Source organism: Dipodomys merriami, unplaced genomic scaffold (assembly GCF_024711535.1).
Source record: "Dipodomys merriami isolate MVZ:Mamm:240054 unplaced genomic scaffold, mDipMer1.0.p SCAF_1, whole genome shotgun sequence".
Lineage (NCBI taxonomy): Eukaryota > Metazoa > Chordata > Mammalia > Rodentia > Heteromyidae > Dipodomys > Dipodomys merriami.
Window position 1 is genome coordinate 57553703 of NW_027202270.1, and position 16948 is coordinate 57570650.

Sequence of the window (16948 nt, forward strand, 5' to 3'; positions counted from 1 at the left end):
TGTAGATTTGATCTTCAACACACACTCACACACACACACACACACACACACAAACACACACACACACACTGACCACAAATCTGAGCTTCAATTTGTAAATGTTCATGGGAAATATTGGCAATCAATGCAAACAACATACATAATATTATGATGACATAAGTAACAAAAGTCAGAAATGGCAAATTCTACTAGACAAGTGGCACACAAACTCACATTGGTGGGAAGTAAAGCAGAGGGAGGATTTTTATCTAGGTAACAAGGCTTAAGACATGCATCATGTGCTCATTTCGGCAGCACATATACTAAAATTGAAACGATACAGAGAAGATTAGCATGGCCCCTGTGCAAGGATGACACACAAATTCTTGAAGTGTTCCATGTTTTTACTAATTCAATGCGATACCTATCAATATCCCAACTCATTCTTCAAGGAAAAAGAAGAAACAACCCAAAACTTTATATGGTACAATAAAAGAACCCGGATAGTAAAATCAATCCCTATCAGAAAGAACAGTGCTGGAGGAATATTAATACTAAACTTCAAACGCTACTACAAAGCCATAGTAATCAAAACAGCTTGGTACTGGCACAAAAACAGACCTGAGGACCAATGGAATAGAACTGAAGACACAGAAAGGATCCCACAGACCTATAGCCACCTAATCTTCAATAAGGGAGCTAAACAAAATAGAATGGAAGAAAGACAGACTCTTCAGTAAATAGTGCTGGCAAAATTGGTTAAACACTTGTAGAAAACTAAAGCTAGATCCTTATATATCACCCTGCACCAGAATCAACTCCAAATGGATGAAAGACCTCGAAGTCAAAACCCTGAAAACATTACAGGAAGGAATAAGAGAAACTCTAGGGCTCCTTGACACAGGCCAAATTTTTCTTAATAAAGACCCAGAAACACAAGAAATCAAAGAAAGGTTGGACAAATGGGATTGCATGAAATTACAGAGTTTCTGCATAGCAAAGGACCTAGCTAGCAAGATCAATAGCCCACAGATTGGGAGAAGATCTTCACTAGACTTACAACGGACAAGGATTTCAAAACTAAAATATACTTAGAACTCAAAATTAAATCCCCCTACAACAAATACTCAAAGAAACAACTCTCCCATTAATAAGGAGGCTAAAGAATTAAGGAGAGACCTACTTCTCTGAAGAGGAAATAAGAATGGCCAATAAATCCATGAAGAAATGCTCAACTTCTTTAGATATAAAAGAAGTGCAAATTAGAAACAACATTGAGATTGTACCTCACCCTAATTAGAATGGCTATAATCAAGAAATTTAGTAACAACAGATGTTGGCGAAAAGGGAACCCTACTGCATTGTTGGTGGGAGTGTAAAGTTATTCAGCCACTCTGGAAAGCAGTATGGAGGATCCTCAAAAGACTTCACATAGAGCTCCCCTGTGACACAGCAATCCTATTTCTAGGCATTTATCTTAATGATCACTAACAAGGCCATACTAAAGCTACCAGCACAACTCTGTTTACTGCAGCATTATTCACCATAGCTAAGATATGGAACCAACCCAGATGCCTCTCGGTAGATGAATGGATCAAGAAAATGTGGTAAATATATACAATGGAAAGAATGACAGAAAGAATGACACTGCCCCATTTGTTAGGAAATGGAAAAAATGGAGAAAATCATATTAAGTGAAATAAGCCAGACCCGAAGAAACATAGGCCCCATGGTTTCCCTTATCTGCAATAACTAGTATATGTCTAGGACAAGCAGAAGTGGTAAAAAATCTATGTACATATGACCATATGATGATGCTAAGCAAAATAAACCCCAAATAGGGACACAAGAGGTTTTATCTTTGTTGCTGTTGTTTTTAATGTACTTATAATGTACTGTGCAATTGTTTTTGTTTCTTTTGTGTGTTCTTCCCCCATGGTATAACCCCTATTTTCACTGTATTTGATTGTGGTGCCCTGCATCTTGTATATACATTTTTCTAATATGGGGAGGGAAAGGGAAATAACAAAATGCTGAAATAAGGATACAGGTTGACCCATTGTAACAATGAGATGTACAACACATTATGTTGAAAACATACTTTACAACTTCGGGGTGTGGAGGGATGAATTGGGGAGTTGGGGAGGGAAGGGATTGTAGGTGAAAAACAAAGGAAGGGTAACAATGCTCAATAGGAAATGGACTCATTACCTTACTTATGTAACGTTAACCTCCTGTACAGTATCTTTACAATAAAAATATATAAAAAGACATGAATCATGTAGATGTGCTATGTAACTGGCTTAGATTCAGATACATTGTCAAAACCCACCAATCTTGGTGACATGGATCAAGATGCATTTCACTCATAAAATGACTTATGGTATTGAAACCACTCTATACAAGTAGTGAAAGACTATTAAACAAGAAAAAGAAATGCATTTTTTTTGGAAAAAAACCATAGTCAACTGACTGTAGAAAGTAAGCCATGTTTAGGGAAGTAGTGTTAATTTTCTGGGGATTGATACTGGTATTGTCATGTTTCCAGAAGTTTCTTCCTATTAATGCATATGAAGGTATTCACAGATTAAATGGGATATGCTCCAAAATATTTTGACAAAAAATAATGAAGAGAGAAAAAATGGAACTAGAAGAGTACAAAATTGATTCTTCGTTGAATCCATGAACTGGGTTCAAGGAACTTCATGGGTATCAGTTTTTCTACATTTTTGTATGTTGGGTTAAAAACCAATGGTACATCTACAACAAGAATATCATGCTCATGACCTTCATGACGGCCTCTCCTTCTTTCCTCTGGCCTCCATAATAGTGCTCGTCTTCCCTCCCACTTTGGGTCTCTTCCCACCACTCCTTTCAACCCTTTCATATTTTTAAATGTACAGCAATTAAATTAGGTCTTTATTTTTCAGTTATTTTCCAAAGTGGGGCCTGAGGGCCTAAATATTAAAAGTGGCCAGTGGCCTGACAGTGTGCTTTGCTAAACAAAAGGCTGTCTACTCTAGAGAGAAATTGTGCTTATTCTTTGGAGCATATGTGATTTCAGTCAGTTCTATTTTTCCCTCTTCCTGTTACATACACATGAACATAAAATGTCGCAGAGGAATCATTGCCATTTCCTTCTTGTGATTACTGATAGCACTAGGTAGACACCCTGCCACTGCTTGAGTAGGCAGTCTTTTCTTCCACTTGTGAGTTTGTCTACATGCAGCTTTCTAGGATTGAGCTGTGACTGACAACTGTTAGGAGGTGATGCCTTCTACTATCTATTAGTGCCAAGAAGTGGGAGCAGAAAAATGAAACGATCACAACTGTTCTGTGGAATAAAAAATAATCAATGAATTTTCAAATTTAAAGTCACTTGAATATGACTTTTAAGTTTTGAATAAGTAAACTATAGAACTATACAGTTTTATATTTATAACAATAGTGCCAGTCTTTATAACAACAGTGCTTGTCTTTATAATAATAGTGCCATTATTAGTATTATATTACTATACATATTTAGCTTGTAAACTGGCATTGAATTGTAATAGGTACCTCTTGTAAACTAATGATTCTCAGTGGCTGAGGGGTGAACTTAGGGCCCTCTCATGTATATATGTATGTATGCATGCCATATGCCTGTGCATGTTATATGTATGTGTAGGTGTTTGGAAAGGCCTCCCACCCCTTTCCCAAGGAGTCACAATTTAATACACTCTTATTCCCAGTTCTATGAAGAATAGCTATCTTAGCAAGGATTGCACAGTGGTTAGCTACACAGTCAATTTCTTTTATTATTGAGTTCAGTCAATCAAGACGATGATTTGGGTGCAAAATATTTGTTTATGGTATTAGTTTTAGTGCCTTCAATTATTCTTTAAAAGTATGACCTTGATTAGTTACTCCAAACATTTAAATCTGCTAGAAAGTCTAACAAAGGCAAATGTTCACAAAAAGACAAAACAACTGACCAATCTTGCACACTTTACCAGCTTCCTCAATAGTTAGCCTTACAAATGTTGATTTTTCTTTAAATAGATAATATGTGCACACAAAATAAGTTCAAAGTGTATCAAGAAGTGTAGCACTAAAGAAAAATTCCATTTCTATTACAAGCCACTCAGTTCTCTTTCTCAGAGTGAAAAAAGTTTTAGTTCATTTTTTCAAAAGCATTTTTTTATTTTTTGTTTTTTCAAAAGCATTCTATGTGAATATAGTCTATATATATATATATATATATATATATATATATATATATATATATATATATATATCTACATGTATCAATCCAGCTATTCATCTGTCTTTCTGTCTGCAATTTCATCTACTCATCATCTACCCATATATCTTGAAAAATACTCCAAAGCAACATTTAAAGAGTTCTTCAAAAGTTTTTATTCCATGGCATATAACTTACTTAAATTATCTGCCACAGATCAATATTTGATTTCTTTTCACTCTTTAAGGATTACAAATAAAACTACAAGGAATATCCACATTGTACATTTTATTTAGTACATGTGAGGTACGTATTTCACTGAGAAGTTGAATTGTGAAGAAAGTTGATTAATAGGCCCACCAGCATGTAGATGGTGTGCAGTAGGTTACAGTAGTTTTTGTCATTTTTACGCTCATTATTCTTTCCAAAATTAGGCACTATTTTTCTAACATAAAAATGAAGACGTTGAGATCTAGCTGATGATCTGTCCATAGTCACACATTTGTTGGATCCTCTGGAATCAGAAGCACTTTCCAACATTATTGTCTCTTTTATTCTTTCAGATGTAGAGGACATGTACTCAGGAGGTTAATACAGGAAGATTTCAACTCAAAGCCATCCCAGGCAAAAGTTACTGAGGCCTTATTGGAAAAACAAGCCTGGCTTGGAGGTACATATCTGAATCCCAGCTACTACTCAGTAGGCAGAGATAGGAGAGGTCACAGTTCAACGTCAGCCTGGGCAAAAACTGAAGACTTAATCTGCAAAACAAATTAAAGGGCAAAAGAACAAGGTCATGGCTCAAGTGGTAGGACCCTTACCAAGCAAGCATGAGGCTGTGATTTAGTTACCCAGTTTTGACTTTAAAGATGTAGAAGAAATATGTCTTTTGAAGCCTTAGGTTGTCCAATAGTTGACCAAAAGCAGGGGGCAACACAAAGACCAACTCTGAGATGCACTGCAGTTTTATTATAGCAAAGAAGACTCTGTCCATTTGTCTTTATGCTGTAGAAGTACAGAAATACATATCAACATGTATGTGCAAATAAACATATAAATATGCATGCATTTGATGTTAACTATGACAAGGAAACCTTCTGCAGTTTAGCTGTATAAGGCATCTACTGTCTTAGCTTTAAAATGAAATGATGAACTAGATAATCTCTCAGAGTTACATTCTATATAAATAAGTCTGTGGGACTCTTATCTCCAATTAATCATCAGAAAACTGTCGCTGTGGCACAAGTCCAGGTCCAGAGTTCAAGCCCCGGGACTGACAAAAACAATAACAACAAATAGGTCAATTAGTATGACATGTTATCTTTCCTTAAGATAAGACCTGGATGCAACATTTTAGTTTTCTAAAACCCTTTTTGTTTGGCAGGTGGGGCATTTGATGTTCCGCTCTTTCCTGGCCATGCTTCGCCATCAGACCTCCTCATAACCCAGCATCGGGTGCATATTAAGTAGACACACCTACAGTGGTGCATTAGAGAGAAGGTATTTGGCTGTTTGAAATTGTCTGGGCATGATGGTGTGCCTCACATGATGCTGCTGTAAGTGAAATGCATTTATCGTGGTGACATTTAATTTGTCATGGCATATGTGCTTTAGAAACACACCGATAATTGCATGATTCGTTCTCTTACATGTTCCAAGAAAGTGTTACAAGCTGAGTTTTGCAGAGTACAGCTGTGCTTCCACGGATTTTACAGAAACTGCTTCCACTTTGTCCTCTATCCAATTTTTTCCCTTCAAATTAAAGTTTAAAAAATAAATACTCATTTTTTGGAGGAAAAGTAAAAGTAAAGGTGAGAAATGACTCTCTTTTGCTTTCTTAATTAAATAATTAATTGTATTTATATTATATTTTTAGTGCTTGTGCAAAGGAGTTACCATTGAACAAATCAGTTCAGAAGCACAATGCATCTTGACCAGTGTCATCCCTTTTATGATTCTCTCCTATTCTTCTCAACTCAACCCCTCCCCTCAATTTTCTTAGTTTCATAGGATGTACACTGAATATTCTTACTGCTTTCTTTCTTTCTTCCTTTTGCTTTTTAAATCTCAAAACTCTGTTAGAAATTTTTCAAGAAAGAGTCTTGTTTTGTTTTGTATTTGAGGCAGGGTCAGGTATAGCTCAAGCTGTTCTTGAACAAGGTATTAGTTCAGGTTCACCTCTAAATTGTGCTCTTCCTGCTTCAACCTCCTGACTTTATGGGTTATAGGCACGATCCACTATACCTTGCTCAGGAAACAATGAAAGATGATTTCAACCTTACCCCCATCCAATAATAATAATCCAATAAGGAAAACTTCAAGTTTTCCTTAATGAAATAACAGCAAGTTTTCCTGACAGTTAATGCAAAATTTTTTTTGGGGGGAGGGTCTGGTTGTGGGGCCTGAACTCTGGGCCTGGGCGCTGTCCCTCAGCTCTTCAGCTCAAGGCTAGCGCTTTACCACTTGGGCCACAGCGCCACTTCTGGCTTTTTTTTCTTTTTTTCTTATGAGGTGCTGAGGAGTCGAATCCAGGGTCTCATGCATGCAAGGCAAGTGCTCTACCACTGAGCCACCTTCCCAGCCCCAGTGTAAATTTTTTTTACTTGGACACTTTTATGAAATATAATAATGTGATAATTTGATACAAATATTCAATCAATAATGGACAAGTGAGGCTAGTTAGCATTTCTATTTCTTTAAACATCTTTATCCATTTCTATTTTTGTAACAGTCAATTATTTCCTATTTTAGAAAGTATATCTATGAATAACACCCCCTCCAGCATCCTGATCATTTGTTAATATAGTAAGACATTCTGCATACCTTTTTATTTAATTTCCTTATGTGTCATTGGATTCTGAATAAACCCAGGTCACTGGAGAAATTACAGGTAGAAACAATGAAGCCTAGGAGTCAAGTAAACATAATCCAAACACACCCAGATACCCAAATTAGAGAAAAGAAATGAAAAAGATAGAAAATATTTCCATTGTTTTCTTCAGCTCTCTTCTCCCTCCTTTTTGTCATCATCATTCTTTCTTATGCCTTTTTTGTGTCCTTTAAGCTAAATAATGTATTTTTCTTTCATTTGTATTCTAGTAATAATTTGTCTCTGGAGAGAAGTTAAGAAGAGAGAGAGAAAAAGAAAGATTGATTTTATGCTTTTGAAAACTTACTGTCTTAGAAACACTAATTTAAGTGGTATACTGTTTTCCCCCATCTGACTCTAGGATCTTTTGCAGCAAATATTAAATATTAGGATACCATGTGAATTCTGAATTTAATGCAAAAAAGAGAAAAAAGTCAGGGGAGAGAAAATCATGGAAAGAAGAAAAGCTCTGCAAGGTGGGCAGGCGGAGTGACAATGCCAAGGCTGTTGTGCGCCCCTTTCTCTCCCTGTCCAGTGGGAAGCCAAGCTTTTTTTTCACTTTCCAGCTCTGAGCATGTCACTCAGTATCCTAAGAATTGGAAAAATCAACCTAAATGAGGAAAACATAATTAACAAATGCCAGCACTGAAATGATAGAGATGATAAAGATCTTAAAATGGTCATCATCAAAATACTTGAAAGAATAATTGTGAGCACGCTTCATATAAATGAAAATAGAAAGTCTCAGCAAAGAAAGATATACAGGGGCAAAGCTCAAGTTCACAATGGAAAAATATAGTAAGAAAAACAAAACAAAGTTACACAATAAAGCAAAGGCAAAAATCTTACTAGATGAGCTTAATAGCACTGTAATAAACTGAAGAATTGAAGATTAAAGCAAGCAAAAGTATCCACTTGAATGCAAACTTCAAGTACATAGAAAAACAAGAAAAGAAAAGATTTATTAGTTGTATTGCCAGAATTCCAAAAGGAGCAGAAAAATATTAGAAAAAGTAATGGCTGAAAATTTCCTAAATTTTATAAAGGATAATAAACCCCCAAACATAAGGTAATGCAAACTCTAAACAGGATAACCCCCCAAAATCTTGATTAACACTCATCAAGATTGAACTCCTACAGACTAATGACGTTAAAGTTAAATAATACACTCTTCTTTTATTTGTTTCCTAGTTCTAACTTATCTCTGGAAAGAAGTAAGGAGAAGAGATAGAAGATTAATTGATTTTTAAAAGCAAATAAAGAGATATCACTTTGACTAATGGGGAAAAGAATTGGGATGATGAAAATGTCTCATCTAAGCCACTGAGGCCATGAAGAGATGCCATATTTTTCAAGAGATGAAAGGAAAATGAGAAGATGACCGGCAACTCATATTTGTCTACTGAAATATCCTCTAATGAAGGGTTAATTGCCTTTTTCACTTAGATGAAGGAAAATCAAGAGTTTGTTGCCTGCTCATCTACTGTAAAATATCATTACCTCTTATTTAATAGAAGACAAATGATACAAGAAAGCATCTTGGACCATAAGGAAGAAAGAAAAGCGCATGGGAAGAACAAAAACATAGCCATTACAATGGATATGGAGAAATATAGTAATCAAGGTTTAAACAAAAAAACAACTGAGACCTTGCTCCATCAGCTGAACAGCAGCATGAGTCATGAAAGCCTTGGAGGACTTGGGTGGATTCCTTCATATCTCTAGTTTTCTATATTACATTTGTGAGTCTTGGTATCTGATGTGGTTTTCTGTTCATGTGGAGGACATGTTTAGGGAAATTATCCAATGAATTAGGGTAGGTAAAGGAGCTTAGAATTAAGATTTCTTCATGTTATTTGTACTGGTAAAATTACCAATACCAGTATGCCAAAAGTTAAGTATAAGTAATGTAATACTTGGAACAACTACTGAAAGGTTAAATATTCTCACTGATAAAGCAGGATTGAGTTCTAAAAGAGGTCAAAGGCAAAAACAAATGAATACAGAGAACCCCTGAAATTTATTTAGTGAATATGTAAGCAGATAAAAATATACACACTGATGTTGTATTGCTTTCCTTTTAAAATCCAGGTGTTCTGCTGGGCGCTGGTGGCTCACGCCTGTAATCCTAGCTACTCAGGAGGCTGAGATCTGAGGGTCTTGGTTCAAAGCCAGCCTGGGCAGGAAAGTCCGAGAGACTCTTCTCTCCAATAAACCACTCAGAAAACCGCAAGTGGCGCTGTGGCTCAAGTGGTAGAGCGCTTGCCTTGAGCTGAAGAGCTGATGGACAGTGCCCAGACCTACAGTTCAAGCCCCATGACTAAAAAAAAAAAAAAATACAGTTGTTCTGTATAGACAAAGTGGGGGTTAAATATGAATTGGAAAAAAGAGCATTGTTAATTTTGGAGCAGACACCACTTGGAGATGGAAGATTGGCTTCCAGGAAGTTGTTGAGGCTCGTGGCTTAGTGAAGGCTTGAGTGAGTTTAAAAGCAACAATGGAACTGTATTAGAAAAACTAGAATTGGGGGGCTGGGAAGGTGGCTCAGTGATAGAGCGCTTGCCTTGCATGCCTGAGGCCCTGGGTTCAATTCCTCAGCACCCCATAAGCAAAAAGAAAAAAGCCGGAAGTGGCGCTGTGGCTCAAGTGGTAGAGCGCTAGCCTTGAGCTGAAGAACTGAGGGACAGCACCCAGGCCCAGAGTTCAGGCCCCACGACGGGACCTCCCCCCCTAAAAAAAAGAAAAACTAGAATTGGGTGATGCAAAAGGAGCAGCAACAGGTAAGAGCAAAGGAATTTTGCTGATTTCAAACTTTTCCCTTCTATGTAGGAATGAAGATGTTTTTATTCTCCTTTTTTTCTCATATGATCACCTGTGTTTTCTACTTTTTGTATTTACATTTCCAAGGCATGTAACTTAAATTATATTGGAGGGTTGCAGGTTATTGTGGATGGACCTCAAACCAGGGTTATGAAAGAATCATTTTTTTCCCTTTCTTTTTCTTGAATAGCTTTTTATCTCCAAATGATGGACTTAGTACTTACATTTTGGACCAACTTCTCTGACTGTTGGAAATGGCTTTGTGTGCCACTTAAGTTCAGAGACTGTCCTATCACTGAATTTATCAGCAAAATGTGAGAAGCTATTCTTAATAGACTACAATAGAAACTTCAGGTAAAGATTCTTTGCCGCTACAGGTTGAATAGCTAGTTACCACACTCTGTAAGACATTAAAGGGAAAATCTGTAACAATAAAAGGGCACAAGGTTTGGTCACCTTTGAAATGTATACAGGGAACTATTTTGTATTCCAAATATAGAGAAGGACAGGGGAAACACACACACACACACACACACACACACACACACACACACATGCACACACACACACATAACTAGTTAAAAAAACACAATGTCTAGAACATCATGTTTGTTTTTAGCAAGATAACAGAATAAGCTAGCTTCCTCTTTTCCATTTTCCTTTCTTTCTCTTTCCTTCCATTTCCTCCCTTCTTTTATTTTTTTTTTTTTCATTTCTTTCAGTAAGAAACAGACAATGACATTTTTTAGATCTTTTTTTGATCCTGGGATGACACTGCAGCTCCACAGTTATCCTCTTGGTTATAATCAATTGTATAGAGCTATGGTATATATGTACTACAGTATGTTTATTTACATTGCAATCCACTCAATTTGCATGAACCAATTTTGTTTTGATCCATTATTATTTGTCAATTATTTTTTCTTAAAAGTGTGATTTTTTTTCTGACTTAGCTTTTATGTGAATAAATGTCTATTTAGCCATATGATTATTTTTTTCTTACTTCAACCTGGCATTTCTTTTTGAATTCCATAGTGCTAATATAAAAAGCAATAAAGGAAGGAAAAGGGTAGACTATAAAATATTTGTGCTCTTGGGGCCCTATTGTCATTTAACTAAACACATCTGTTTAGAGTGTAAGATCACTAGGAAAATTGCTGAATCAATTTCTTTCAAACACAATCTTTATGTCTTTCATATCTAAGAAGGCTAAATATGCAATTAATTTCATAGATAGTTCCAAAAAGGGAAAATTTCAAACTGAATAGAAGAGGGGCATTTTCCTAAATAATGGGTGTGTATGATTTTTGTTTGTTTCAGCACAAAACCAACCCCAGAGAAGAAGTTTCAGGGTGTACCCTTGATTTTACACCAATTAACTTCTCAGGCACATGTACCTTATTGGCTTTGAATCAAGGTTGTGATTCAACAAAGAACAGGTTATTCAGTAATTATCCAGAAAACCATACATTGTCATGAAAGGATTTTAGTTTTATTTTGTGCTGAATAATTTAGACATGAAGGGAAAAAATTATTACTTGGCGTATTGTCTCTGAATATTCCAGACACCTAGGCCACAATGTTGTGGAACTGATTATCAAGATATTTAAATCTTCAATTGTGTGTTTTATATATACATTATTATGTAGCTGAACTTTCATGTACATTGAACAAGTCTAGTTTATTTACAAGAAAATACAGCACAATTCAACGTAGTTGACTTTGTTAATAAGTTCTTGATTACTGTAACAAATACCCACCACAATAAATTTACAAAGAGAAAGGGTTTATTTTGACTCAAAGTTTCAGGTGGTTTCAGTCCATTGTGAGGCAACAAAACATGGAGAAAAGGCAGTAGAATGAAAACCTTGTCAAATTTTATACAAAACAAAGGGCAGGAGAGTGTGGGGTTTATCATTTTCCAGGACACATACCCAATCACAAAAAGACTTCCCACTAGGCTCCACCTCTTTTAACAGCTCCACCTCATTCCAACAGTGTCAAGCTGAGAAGCAAGGCTTTAACATGTGTATCATTAGGAGACATTCCCAGATCCAAACTAAAACTTTTTTTTTTAATTAATTTTTTACTGTGAAAATACCTTACAGAGGGGTTACAAATACATGAGCAAGGTAACAAGTACATTTTTTATCAACATTGTTGCCTCCTCCTTTGTTTCCCCTTCTCATCCCTGCCTTCTCAGCTCACCCCAATGCCCCCCCCATGCACACCTCCTCTGCCCCGCCAAAGTTGTAAAGATCATTTTCAACATAAAGTCTTGAAAATCTCATTGTTGCAATAGGTCCACTTGTATACCTATTTAAACAATTTGTTTTTCCCTTCCTCTCCCCCAATTATACCGACATCAAATACAGTGAAAATAGGGGTTATGTCGTGAGGGAGGGACATACAAAGCAACAAAAAATCATCTTACAAATATGTTAGAAATGATAGCAAGAAAGAAACAACCACATCTGTCCTTATCTTGGGGTTCATTTCGCCTAACATCAATTTATTTGACCATTTCTGCTTGTCTCAGACATATACTAATTATTGCAAATAAGGGAAACCATGGGACCTATGTTTCTTTGGGCCTGGCTTACTTCACTTAATATAATTTTTCCAAGTCTTTCCATTTCCTAACAAATGGGGTAATGTCATTCTTTCAGATGGAGGCATAGAATTCCATTGTGTATATATACCACATTTTCTCGATCCATTCATCTACTGAGGGGCATCTGGGGTGGGTTCCATATCTTAACTATGGTAAATAATGCTGCAGTAAACATAGTTGTGCTGGTAGCTTTAGTATGGTCTTGTTTATGATCATTTGGGTAAATGCCCACAAGTGGGCTAAAGCTTTGACTTTTGTAAAATTACATAGGTAGTACTATAAGAGAAGACCATGGAAATATTAAGTGAAGAATAGCTAAAGACTATGGCAAATTATCCTATTATGTATCACTATTTCCAAGAGAAATATATTTATGGAAAATTAAATCTTTGAAATATGAACTTTTAAAAGAAAAAAATTATTGGCATCCTGAAAGTTCTACCCACATCTATTTTAGCAGTCCTGTGCACAGTACATTATGCACACGGGAATATGGGTTTGGTTTTGTTTCCTGGTGTGAGGTGAATTTCTTTAAGAATTGTTGGCAAGGATTTTTCTTTCCTCATGCCAATCTATTCTAATAACCTTTTCTCACCCATACTCCACCCACTAAGATGTCATGTTAGTAGTGTGATTTGTGAATATGATTTGAATACTTCTCAAACGGGTAGAGAGCAGTTGATTTTGTGTCTCAGTAAAAAAACAAACACAAAACAAAATAAAAACACAAAAAAACCTCACTTGCTGGTGGTACTTTTTAAATCCAAAGTCCTGCATTTAAAACCTTGAAGTAAGTTCCGTAATTCTACTGTTCTTTTACGCTAGCTGTGGCAAAAGCCATGTAATGTGATCCTGACACATAGTTCCTGCTGAGTTCTAAGGTGCATGGCTGCCTTTATTATTACCATATGAGATGGCCACAGGAGGTGATACCTGTTCTTAATTCTTCCCTTTCTCTTACTACTGTAAGGACATTTCTGTTTGTTTACAAAATCCAAGGCATGCATGTTTTCCTTCGGACATCCTCTTCGAAAGATTAAAAGCATCAACATCTTTGAGTGTACTTAGAACTGTAACTAATAGCATCTTGGTTGTAATGAGTAACAAACAAAAACACAACTAGATATTCCTTTCTCTTCCTTGCACAAAGTTGACATTTATTCACTCTCTAAATAAAACCATATATGCATCTGACTTTTTAAATGTATGATAGGAAATAAATAAAATAGTGAAAATATAAATATACTTAAAACAGCATTAACCTTTTAAGTTTAAGTAGCAATGAAATTTGTTTAGTCATCGTTAGCATATGCAAAAAAATGATTTGGACAAAGATATTTTATTTGAGATACAATCAACTCCTTGATGATAGATGCTAAATTAAATAAATAAGATGTTGATGCAATGTCTCATTTGGAATAAACAGAAGTGTCATGTATATCTAATTGTTACAATGGGTCAACCTGTATCCTTATTTAAGCATTTTGTTATTTCCCTTCCCCTCCCCAAATTAGAAAAATGTATATATAAGATTCAGGACACCAGAATCAGATATAGTGAAACTAGGGGTTATACCATGGGTAAAGAACATACAAAAGAAACAAAAGAATTATATAGTGCATTATAAGTATGTTAAAAACAATAGCAAGAAAGAAAAAAAACCACTTGTGTCCCTGCCTTAGGGTTCATTTCGCCTAACACCATCTTATACGGTCATATGTACATAGCTTTTGACCATTTTTTTTAAAAATAAGTTTTTTATTGTGAAAATACTGTACTGAGGGGTTACAATGACATGAGCAAGGTAATGAGTACATTTCTTATCAAGCATTGTTGCCTCCTCCTTTGTTTTTCCCCTACCATCCCTTCCCTCCCACCTCCTCTCCCATCTCCACAACTACATTCCCCCTCCCACCCCTTAATCCCCATCTCCCACCCCTAACTAAATTGTAAAGTTCATTTTTTGACATAGCGTCTTGTACATCTCATTGTTGGAATGGGTCAACCTGTATCCCTATTTAAACAATTTGTTTTTCCCTTCCCCTCTGCAAATTATACCAACATCAAATACAGTGAAAACAGGGGTTATATTGTGAGAGAGGGACATACAAAACAACAACAAAACAAAACCACATGGTACCTTATAAGTACGTTAGAAACAATAGCAATAAAGAAAAAAAACACTTCTGTTCTTATCTTGGGGTTCATTTGGCTTAGCATCATCCATTCTGACCTTATCTCCTTGTCTGAGATATGGAAACTATGGGACTTATGTTACTTTGGGCCTGGTTTACTTCACTTAATATAATTTTTTCCAAGTCTTTCCATTTCCTAACAAATGGGGCAATGTTATTCTTTCTGATGGAGGCATAGAATTCCATTGTGTATAAATACCACATTTTCTTGATCCATTGGGGCATCTGGGGTGGGTTACATATCTTAGCTATGGTGAATAATGCTGCGATAACCATAGTTGTTCTGGTAGCTTTATTATGGTCTTGTTTGTGATCATTTGGGTAAATGCCCCAAAGTGGGATTGCTGGGTCATAGGTAAACTCTATGTGAAGTCTTTTGAGGAACTTCCATACTACTTTCCAAAGTGGTAGAACAAGTTTACACTCCCACCAACAATGCAGTAAGGATCCCTTCTGTCCACATCCCCTCCAGCATCTGTTGTTATTAGAGTTCTTGATTATAGCCATTCTGATTGAGGTGAGGTGGTATGTCAATGTTGTTTTTTGCCATCTTTATAAATTTTTTTTTTTTTTTTTTTTTTGTCGGTCGTGGGGCTTGAACTCTGGGCCTGGGCGCTGTCCCTCAGCTCTTCAGCTCAAGGTGAGCGCTCTACCACTTGAGCTACAGCGCCACTTCCGGTTTTCTGGTGGTTTATTGGAGATAGGAGTCTCACGGTCTTTTCCTGCCCGGGCTGGCTTTGAACCGCGATCCTCAGATCTCAGCCTCCTGAGTAGCTAGGATTACAGGCGTGAGCCACCAGCGCCCGGCCATCTTTATAAATTTTTATTTTTATTTTTTTAATTTTTATTTTTTGTGAACATACTGTACAGAGGGGTTACAATTGTCAATGTTGTTTTGATTTGCATTTCTTTTATGGCTAGAGAGGTTGAGCATTTCTTCATGTGTCTATTGGCCATCCTTCTTTCCTCTTCAGAGAAATTTCTCTTTAAGTCTTGAGCCCACTTACTTATTGGGCAGTTGTTTCTTTGAGGATTTGTTGTTGGGGGATTTAATATTTTGAGTTCCAGGTATAGTTTAGATATGAGACCCTTGTCCATTGTATGGCTACTGAAGATCTTCTCTCAATCCAAGGGTTTTCTATTGCTCTTGCTAGCTATGCCCTTTGCCATGCAGAAGTTCTGCAACTTCATGCAATCTCATTTGTCCAACCTTTCTTTGAGTTGTTGTGTTTCTGGGTCTCTATTAAGAAAATTTTGTCCTGTGACAAGAGACCTAGGGTTTCTCCTATTCCATCCTGTAATGTTTTCAGGGTGTCTGCTTGACATTGAGGACTTTGATCCATTTGGAGTTGATTCTGGTGCAAGGTGATCTAGCTTTAGTTTTCTACAAGTGATTAACCAATTTTGCCAGTACCATTTATTGAAGAGGCTGTCTTTCTTCCATTCTATTTTTTTTTTAGTTCCCTTATTGAAGATTAGATGGTTCTAGGTCTGTGGGTCCTGAGGTCTCTTCTTGTGCCAGTACCAAACTGTTTTGATTACTGTGGCTTTGTAGTAGAGTTTGAAATTTGGTATTGATATCCCTCCAGCACTGTTCTTTCTGTTAAGGATCGTTTTTGCTACTTGGGGTCTTTTATGGTTCCATATGAATTTTTGGATTGCCTCTTGTATTTCCTTGAAGAATGAGCTTAAAATATTGATAGGTACACATTGAATTTGTAGATAACCTTGGGAAGTATTGCCATTTTCATGATGTTGATACTTGTAATCCAGGAGCATGGGCGGTTTTTCCACTTTCTAAGTTCTATTTTGATTTCCTTCTTCAGGTTTATAAAGTTTTCTTTGGTTAAGTTAATTCATAGGTATTTTATTTTTTGTGGGGCTATTATGAATGGAGTTGCTTTCCTGATTTCAGCCACTCTTTTCTCATTGTTGGCATACAGAAAAGCCATTGATTTTTGATGGTTAATTTTATACCCTGCTACTTTGCCAATGTTTCTAATCAGCTTGAGTAATTTGGGAGTGGAGTCCGTGGGAGTCTTTAAATACAAGATCATGTCATCTGAAAAGAGGAAGAGTTTTACTTCATCTTTCCCTATTTGGATCCCTTTTATGTTCGCATCTTGTGTTATTGCTGTAGCTAGAGCATTCTAATACTAAATTGAAGACAAGTGTAGAGAGTGGACATGCTTGTCTCATTCCTGAGTTAAGAGGAAATGGCTTTAGTTTTTCACCATTAAGTATAATGC

At 36.3% G+C, this 16948-nt stretch overlaps 1 non-coding gene across 1 annotated transcript; it reads left to right on the forward strand.

The window, feature by feature from the left end:
* The first annotated feature begins 278 nt into the window (after positions 1–278).
* Positions 279–385, forward strand: LOC138835650 (U6 spliceosomal RNA). The gene has a single exon (XR_011374682.1). It is a non-coding gene; the product is annotated as a U6 spliceosomal RNA (small nuclear RNA).
* The last annotated feature ends 16563 nt before the right edge of the window (positions 386–16948 follow it).